The sequence below is a fragment of the Humulus lupulus genome, chromosome 4, assembly GCF_963169125.1.
Source record: "Humulus lupulus chromosome 4, drHumLupu1.1, whole genome shotgun sequence".
NCBI classification, from domain to species: Eukaryota; Viridiplantae; Streptophyta; class Magnoliopsida; order Rosales; family Cannabaceae; genus Humulus; species Humulus lupulus.
Genome location: NC_084796.1, coordinates 137,033,282 through 137,041,360, shown reverse-complemented (window position 1 = coordinate 137,041,360; position 8,079 = coordinate 137,033,282). Strand labels below are relative to the sequence as shown.

At 37.9% G+C, this 8,079-nt stretch overlaps 1 non-coding gene across 1 annotated transcript; it reads left to right on the top strand.

The window, feature by feature from the left end:
* The first annotated feature begins 4,042 nt into the window (after nt 1–4,042).
* On the top strand, nt 4,043–4,149 carry LOC133833772 (small nucleolar RNA R71). The gene has a single exon (XR_009893134.1). It is a non-coding gene; the product is annotated as a small nucleolar RNA R71 (small nucleolar RNA).
* Nucleotides 4,150–8,079: the final 3,930 nt, after the last annotated feature.

Here is an 8,079-nt window from a genome sequence, read left to right as displayed (position 1 = left end):
GTCACAAATTTAGACACATGTGTGTGCCCAAATGTGACATATTTTGGAGTTACAAAATCAGTCACAAATTTGTAACTCCCAAATATTACCCAATAATGTGTATATTATATGTTACACATTTGAGATTGGATTTCACAAAGTTGTGATGATATATGACTGTTGGAGACATGTTTTTAACTCCCAATAGGTGTTTGGAGGTTACAAAATCATGTAGGAAATGATTTGGGACGTTTTGGAACGTTTTGGAAAAATCACATTTTTGGCTACAAAAAGGTTGTGGCCACGACCACTGTCTTTCCCTGGCCGCGACCTGGGAGACAGAGGCCAGTGGCCACGACCACTGATGATTCTGGCCGCGGCCAGTGAGGCTGACAACCTATGTGGTTTTTCAGTTTTTTCCAAATTGAACGGTTCTAACATCCCAAATAACTCCCAAATCTCTATTTTAATTCCATAAACATCCAATTAAACATTGGTAACAACCATGGGGGTTGGTGGAATTTGAAATTCAAAGGGGTATCTCAAACCCTATAAATAGGAGCCTAATGCTCACTTGTAAGACACACCATTTTCCATCCACAAAGCACTTGGCTGGAAAATACACCAAAAGGCTTGATAATTCCAGAGAGCTATTTCCTAGAGAGGTCCCTTAGTGCTTAGAGAATAGGGGGAAATAAGCTTTTGGACAAAGGTCTTGAACCTTGTTCAAGTTGGTGATCCCCACTACTCTACACTTTGGTTGTGTGAGAGTTTGTTTTATTTTCATTCTTTTGATCTTGTTGATCTTATTAACTTGTATTATTATTGTTTTGAGTTTGTAATATTCTTCTTCTACATCTTTCTAGTTACTTGTATTTTGAGCAATTGAGTTGTAATATTTATTTAATCAATTACCTTGTCTATTGTATTTCTTGCATAAAGTTGTATATTGGTTTTTCCATATTTCCATTGAGCAATAACATATATTCTCTAACACATCCCACATAAGAAACATGGATTTTCTCGGCATTCTCCCAGATGACGCCTCTTACACTGAGTGCATTATGGGTAAACTTTCCAATCCTTGTCCTTGCTCGATCCAATAAACCGAGGTGTCACTGTCTGAGATCCGCGCTCTCCAGCACTCTCATTCTTAGTCTGATTTCCTATGCCCTCAACAACAAGAGCCTTCCCTACCACCTGAGCGTAGGTATAGATTTCATGCAATGGGGCAACTCTAATGTCCTGAGTTATTCTAGAATTCAATCCCTGGATAAAACTTTCCTTCCGAGCTACATCCGTGGGTACCATATCAAAATCAAACTTGGCCAACCCATCGAATTTGTTAACATACTCTGTTACTGTTGCATTTCCCTGAACGAGGTTCAGAAACTCATTCATCTTAGCAGTCTTGACTGCATCACAATAATATCTTTCATTAAACAGCTGCCTAAATTCTTTCCAGTCCATCACAACTGTATCTTGTGTCTGGGATACTACTTCCCACCATGTCCAGGCATCATCCCGCAATACATATGTAGCACAGATCACCCTATTGTGACCCACGACCCCCATACTGTCGAGGATGGAATTGATCATGCCCATCCATTGCTCAGCAATGAATGGATCTAGGCCTCCCTAAAAACTGGAGGATAATACTCCTGGAATCTTCCACACAAAAATTCCCACCTGTTCTCAACCTTAGGCTGAGCCAATACTTGTGCCACTCCTTGCATAGCAAAGGAAGAGGTGTTCCTAGATAGATTCTACTGCTGTTTCAAACACCTAATCTCTTCCTCTTGCCTCTGCGATCTTAATTGCACATCTGTAAACATCTGCTGGAAATTCAGAGAGGCAGGTGAAAAACTCAAACCTTAGTTGTAATTCCCAGCCTCGGTATAACCACCACCAGGTCTCATTATCTGCCTTGGATACATACCTGCTGATTGAATCAGCAATAAATAACTTGACCCATTAAACATGATGAGCATATTCAAAAGCCTTTCCCACGGGAACAATCATACCACACTACATTCATAAACCACTGCAGTGCTAAAAACATGACCATAGCATTCATACATTAATTCATAACCCTTGCTCTTCCAACATCCATACCATGCCTCCAACTACAGCATGCAAATAACACATTTATATATTCAATGAGCAGGTAATAATATAATAATATCAATAGTGAAGAGCCAGGCTCTATCAGAATCTCATACTCCCTAATTCAATATGCAGGTAAAGCATTTACATTCTATTTAAGTAGTTAAACACATAACCACATAAATAGTTACCATTCCCTAAGTGAAGCTTGTCTTTAGTGACGAGTGTACATGTCCAGCTTGTCTACAGGAACCCTTAACCTTGGCTCGCTCTAATACCAAGTTGTAACACCCTACTACCCAGGGACCGTTACATTGTGAATTTTAAACAGTGCTAAACTCGCTAACCGAGTCATTTGGCCATAATCGTGTAACTAAATGTGATTAACAATTTAGGGTTAAAATTTTTGGTTAAAGATACAACGTTTCACTAAAATGTTTACTGTATACATTGGGATCCCAAAAAAATATTTTATAGGATAATTACAATAAAAGATTTACAACCAGCCGACCTAAGTGGCAAAATATGGTTTAACCCTAGTTCCTCTTTAAACCCTGGGCCGTGGTGGTCGAGCAGCCGCATATGTACACCGTCACCTAAGCTCTCCAACTCAAGGATGGTTCAGCTTTCTTTTGCCTTTACCTGCACCACATAGCACATGTGAGCCAAAGCTCAGCAAGAAAACTCAATATGCTCATGAACAGATAATAACATGTCACTGAATCATAATAGGCATGCCTAGCAATAATAGCCCTATTCATGCATGCAAACAAGTCCAAATAAATGATTACGGAGCTCCACGCCCTGTATAGATGACTATTGAGTCCATATTTGAATAGGTGAAAAATGGACACACTGTATAGGTGACTACTGAGTCACACACTTGGGCTCTGCACCCTAATCAGATAAGTGACTAATGAGTCACACACTTGGGCTCCGCACCCTAATCAGATAAGTGACTAATGAGTCACGCACTTGGGCTCTGCACCGTAATCTAATAAGTGACTAATGAGTCACGCACTTAGGCTTTGCACCCTAAGCCACGTGACGTTACAGTCACATGAGCCTTTATGCCCTAGTTCTAAGTAACTAGCCTTTAGACTAGACAAGTGCTTTTAGTTTTCATCGAACTTGGGGTCGGTCAAGCATTTAATGATTATATTGATTAGATCTAATCATTTCGGCTCTGTGTTCAATACACTTATGCTGCTCTTGACTCATAGGTCAATTCCATACTACTCGTGTCGTTTCTGACTAATGAGTCAGTACCACTCACAAATAAGCAAAGCACCAAGGCATATATCATATGTCAAATATTCAAATATAAGGCATTCAACATGCTTACTCAACATTCGCTAGCATAATTATGATCATGCACATTTACAGAGACTCAAGCTTTGATCAATATCATATTCCACATTCATCCCATGCCCTAATCACATGTGTCTTATGCATCACATGCATTACATACGGGGTGCAATTTTCTTACCTTTGGTCCAAGAATAGGTTACCAATAAATGAGCCATAAGCACGATCCTGTTTCCAAGCCCCTATCGATAACCTAGTGACAACAATAATATAAAAACTCATAAAAAATGAGTAAATAAATACTTCTAGACCTAAACCTTGCCTCTGGGACGTCGAATCCTACTCAACTTGGTAGTAGGATCGATCCCAGGCCCTTATAATTAAGTTCCCATGATTAAAAACCAAATCTAGGCAAAAATGAACAAGCCGGTCGCGAACTGGCCCTTAGGGTCTCGACTTGCCCCAAGTCAGAGAGCATTTGCCTGGGCTTCAGGGTGCGGGCCATGACATGGCCTCCCTTGGGTCCAATAATTCATATACTTCATTAACACTTTTTCTCATAAACGCTCCTCCTGATGCTGCATCTATAATTTTCCTTGTATTTCCCCCCAAACCATTGTAAAAAGTATGAACTAACAACTACTTCTCTATTCCATTATGTGGGCATTTCCTTTGCAACTCTTTAAATCGTTCCCATGCATCATACAAAGACTCCCTATACAGTTGATGGAATTTGTTAATCTCTCCTCTTATTATGGCTGACTTGGCAGGAGGAAAATATTTACCAATGAATTTCTGAGCCAAATCTTCCCAAGTATTGAGTTGGCTTGTAAAGAATTTAACCAACTCTTTGCTCTGTCCCTTAGCGAGAATGGGAATAGTCTCAATCTTACATCATCATTACTCACCCCATTCATTATAAATGTCGCACATAGCTCTAAACAGTTTGTGATATGAAGATTTGGATCCTCATTGCGTAACCCCCCAAATTGTACATAGTTCTGCACCAACTGAATAATTGAGGGCTTTATCTCAAAATTATTTGCTTCAACAGTTGGAGGACGAATGCTTGAATGTATCCCCGTAACAGTTGAGAGTACATAATTCCTTAATGGCAGATCAACTTCAATTGAATTACCCATATTTACATTGTTGTTGACAACATTATTTACGTTCTCAGCCATGGTGAAATCCAACCGTTTCTTTATCTTTCGATTATGTCTGCACGTTCTCTCAATTTCAAGATCTATTGGTATGATTTCCATTTATCTACTACCTCGCATATACCAACAATTCCTGAAAGACAATACAGCCTTGATCCAAATAAATGTGAAATAATAAAAATAATAATAAAAAAACCAAATTAGAACAAAATAACAATTAACTTTGATATTGGAAATTAAGTCCCCAGCAATGACGCCAAAAACTTGATCGCGAAAATATATATACGCAAGTGCATGTAATCGATTCAAGTAATATATATGATAAGTAGAGTATCGTTCCCACGAAGACTATCTTCCAAGTACCACTAATTGTTCTTTTAATTTCTATTTGGCAATCAAAATTTAGATGAATTTAATTTTAAATTTATAAAAATAAACTAAGAACAAGAATCACTAATTAAAATATTTAAATCACTATTAAAAAGACCTAGGGTGTTCATTTCATCAACCTGTCATTCTACTAATTTTATTAATCAATTATAAATTTCTTTCTTCTTATTCTAATAGCAGGTTAACATAATTCTATTCCTATTCTTTTTCAAGATATAAGATCTCAACCTATATGCAGGTTTTCTACATCTCTGTGATAAACTTAAACATATACAAGGCATTAAGCATGGAAACCTAATTACTACACAAGTCATACATGTACTTCCGTCCAATATGCAACCTATGTCTATATAATGATAGCATATTCAATTCTCATCTTTCGAATTTTGAATCAAATTCATAAAATCAAGAAAATATCGATCAAGTATTTACTAGCATTAAACACACATTATATAGATTAGAATAGAGAAGAAAAATCAAAAGAACATCATAATTAAATTAGATAGAAATCCAAGTGACTACATTAAACCCTAGATAAAATTTGTTTAGTTCATATTAGAAATGATTAAATCAACAAAATAATAATTCAAAAACATAAGATTCATCAACTTAAAGAAGAAATAAAAATGTAAAAATGCATAATTAATAGCCTAAGAATCAAAATTAGTCTCTAAAAACGTAATTAAAAATTGACCTTATGACTTAATTGAACCCTAAATACAAATTTATAGTAAAAAAAATAACAAAAGATGTATTTTTTCTATGCGGGCTGCGACTTGGCCTTCTCTGGGTTGCGGCCCATGTCTGTTTTTGAGCCTTTCCTTCCGTGATAAATCTTCAGGCGCCGCGACTCATGCATCCTCAAGTTGCGACCCGTGTCCATAATTCCCCTTTGCTGAGCCTCTGACTTCCTCTTGAGTCGCGACTTGTAAGTCCAAGTCGCGACACTAATTGCCTCCAACAACCATGCATCTCTGACTTCGGCTTAAGTCGCGACTTATAAGCCCAAGTTGCGGCTCTAATTCAAATTTTTTTTCTTAAATTACTTCTTTCAACCCGTCTCTTCATCCAAAACTGACTTTTAATCGTCCTTAGCGTCATTTTGAGTCCAACAACTGCCAAAAGCATCATTTTCCACTATTTTCACTTCTTTTTACATTTTTCTCCTGATTCACCGCACCAACCTACAACCAAGACAAACAAAAGCATAATATTGCATAAAACATACATAAAGACTCAAGATTACCACAAAAACACATCCTAAAATGACACTAAAATGAAGTTATCACTTTTGAGGTTAAATTTATCCTTAGACACTTTAGAGTTTACCAGAACTAGTAGGAAAACTACAGAAAACCTCTCAACCATCTCACTCTCTCATACACGTTTCTCTCTCCCTCTCTTGTGCATAAGATATTTTGAGGTTTTGGAGGAGGAAACCTAGGGAATTCAGCAAGAAAGTCTGGAAGATTGAAGCGAGAAGTTGACAAGAATCAGCTGGGAAGTTTGGGAATTAAAGTTTAAGGACTGAAAGATTCAGGCTGAGGATTTAGTGGTCATTGAGGTATGGTTTCAAAGTTTTAACTATTGAATTCTGTTGTGTTGTTAAAAGTTAGAGTTTGTAAGAGTTTGGTTTGTAGTTGAATTGAGATGATAGGTTCAGTAGGAATTTTGGTGTTTACATGTTTAAGATATGTAAGTAAGAGACCTGGACTCGTTTTTAGGCTTGGTGTGGTTTTGGGTGTGTAATAGAGGTTGAATTTTTGGATTTAGGCTTGAGGAAAACGTTGAACAAGTGTGGTTTTTATGGGTTTGGGGGCTCGGGTCGCGGCCCTGTTCTTCAGGCGCCACGGCCCGCGTGCTTAAGGAGGTTGGGAGCCTCTGTTTTTCCAGGTGCGCTGCGAACCTTAAAGGCAAGTTGCGACCCTATATAGGAAATAAGGGACATTTGAGGTTTTAGGCTCGGGGATTCGAACCTAAGCACTCAAGGTGAATTCTACTACCCGGTTTAGTAGAATTCGAGGTCCCATATGCTATTTTTTGTTTCCTAAACATTTATTTGGATTAGAGATTGATAGTTACCCATTGTTATTGTGACTAGGATTTTTGTTAAGGCTCAGGACTGAGGATCGTGCTCAGGACTGCTCTTTATTAATTGCTCAGGATTCGAGGTAAGAAAACTGCACCCGTGTGGTTGTGAACGGGACTAAGTTTCTTTGTAATTTAACAAATGTATTATGTAATTATATGGTTGTTATGCATTACATGAAAGTACGATGTAAGGGTGCGGTGGCTAATGATAAGCGTATTGAACGCAGCTCAGCCTAAGCGAGCCAGATCAGCTAGATAAACAGAGGGCTCAGCCTAAGGGTGTCGACACCTGAATATATGTTTTACTGATCGAGACGTGTGCTTGAAAATACATGTTCACCGTTGTTTAGTTTAATTCTTGTACTCTATTGAGTTATTGAATTATTTGGGTTAAAGTTGATTGAATGCTATTGCTGCTATATGTGTTTGTTGTTTATGGTTTTCTTGCTGGGCCTTGGCTCACGGGTGCTATGTGGTGCAGGTAAAGGCAAAAGAAAACTAGGCCAACTATGAGTTGGAGAGCTCTGGGGGCAGAGTGTACATCGTCAGCTGCTCGACCGCCATGACCGAGGGAGAATTACAGGAATAGAGCTCCAAATTATATTTTGCCATTAGACTGTCTTTTGTTGTAGCAACTTTTGAGAATTGTATTTACCACATATACCCCTGTTTTGGGATCCCATGTAACAAACATTGGTTTTAATGAAAATTAACTATTTATGATCAAAATCTTTTAACCCTATCATGTTAGTTGACTTTAGAATCACATTTATGTTCAAACGACTTGATTAGGAAGCCTTGCACTATTTTAAATCACACAGTGTAAGGATCTTTGTTATCCAGGGCATTACAACTTGGTATCAGATCGGTCTAGATTTAAGGGTTCCTGAAGACTAGCTGGGCATGTACACTCGCTGCTAAAGACAAGCTCGATTTAGGGTTTGGTAACTATATATATGTGATTGTATGCTTAAATGCTTAAATGAAATGTACATGTTTTGTTGCATGATTAATAGGGAGCATGAGATACTGATAGAGCCTG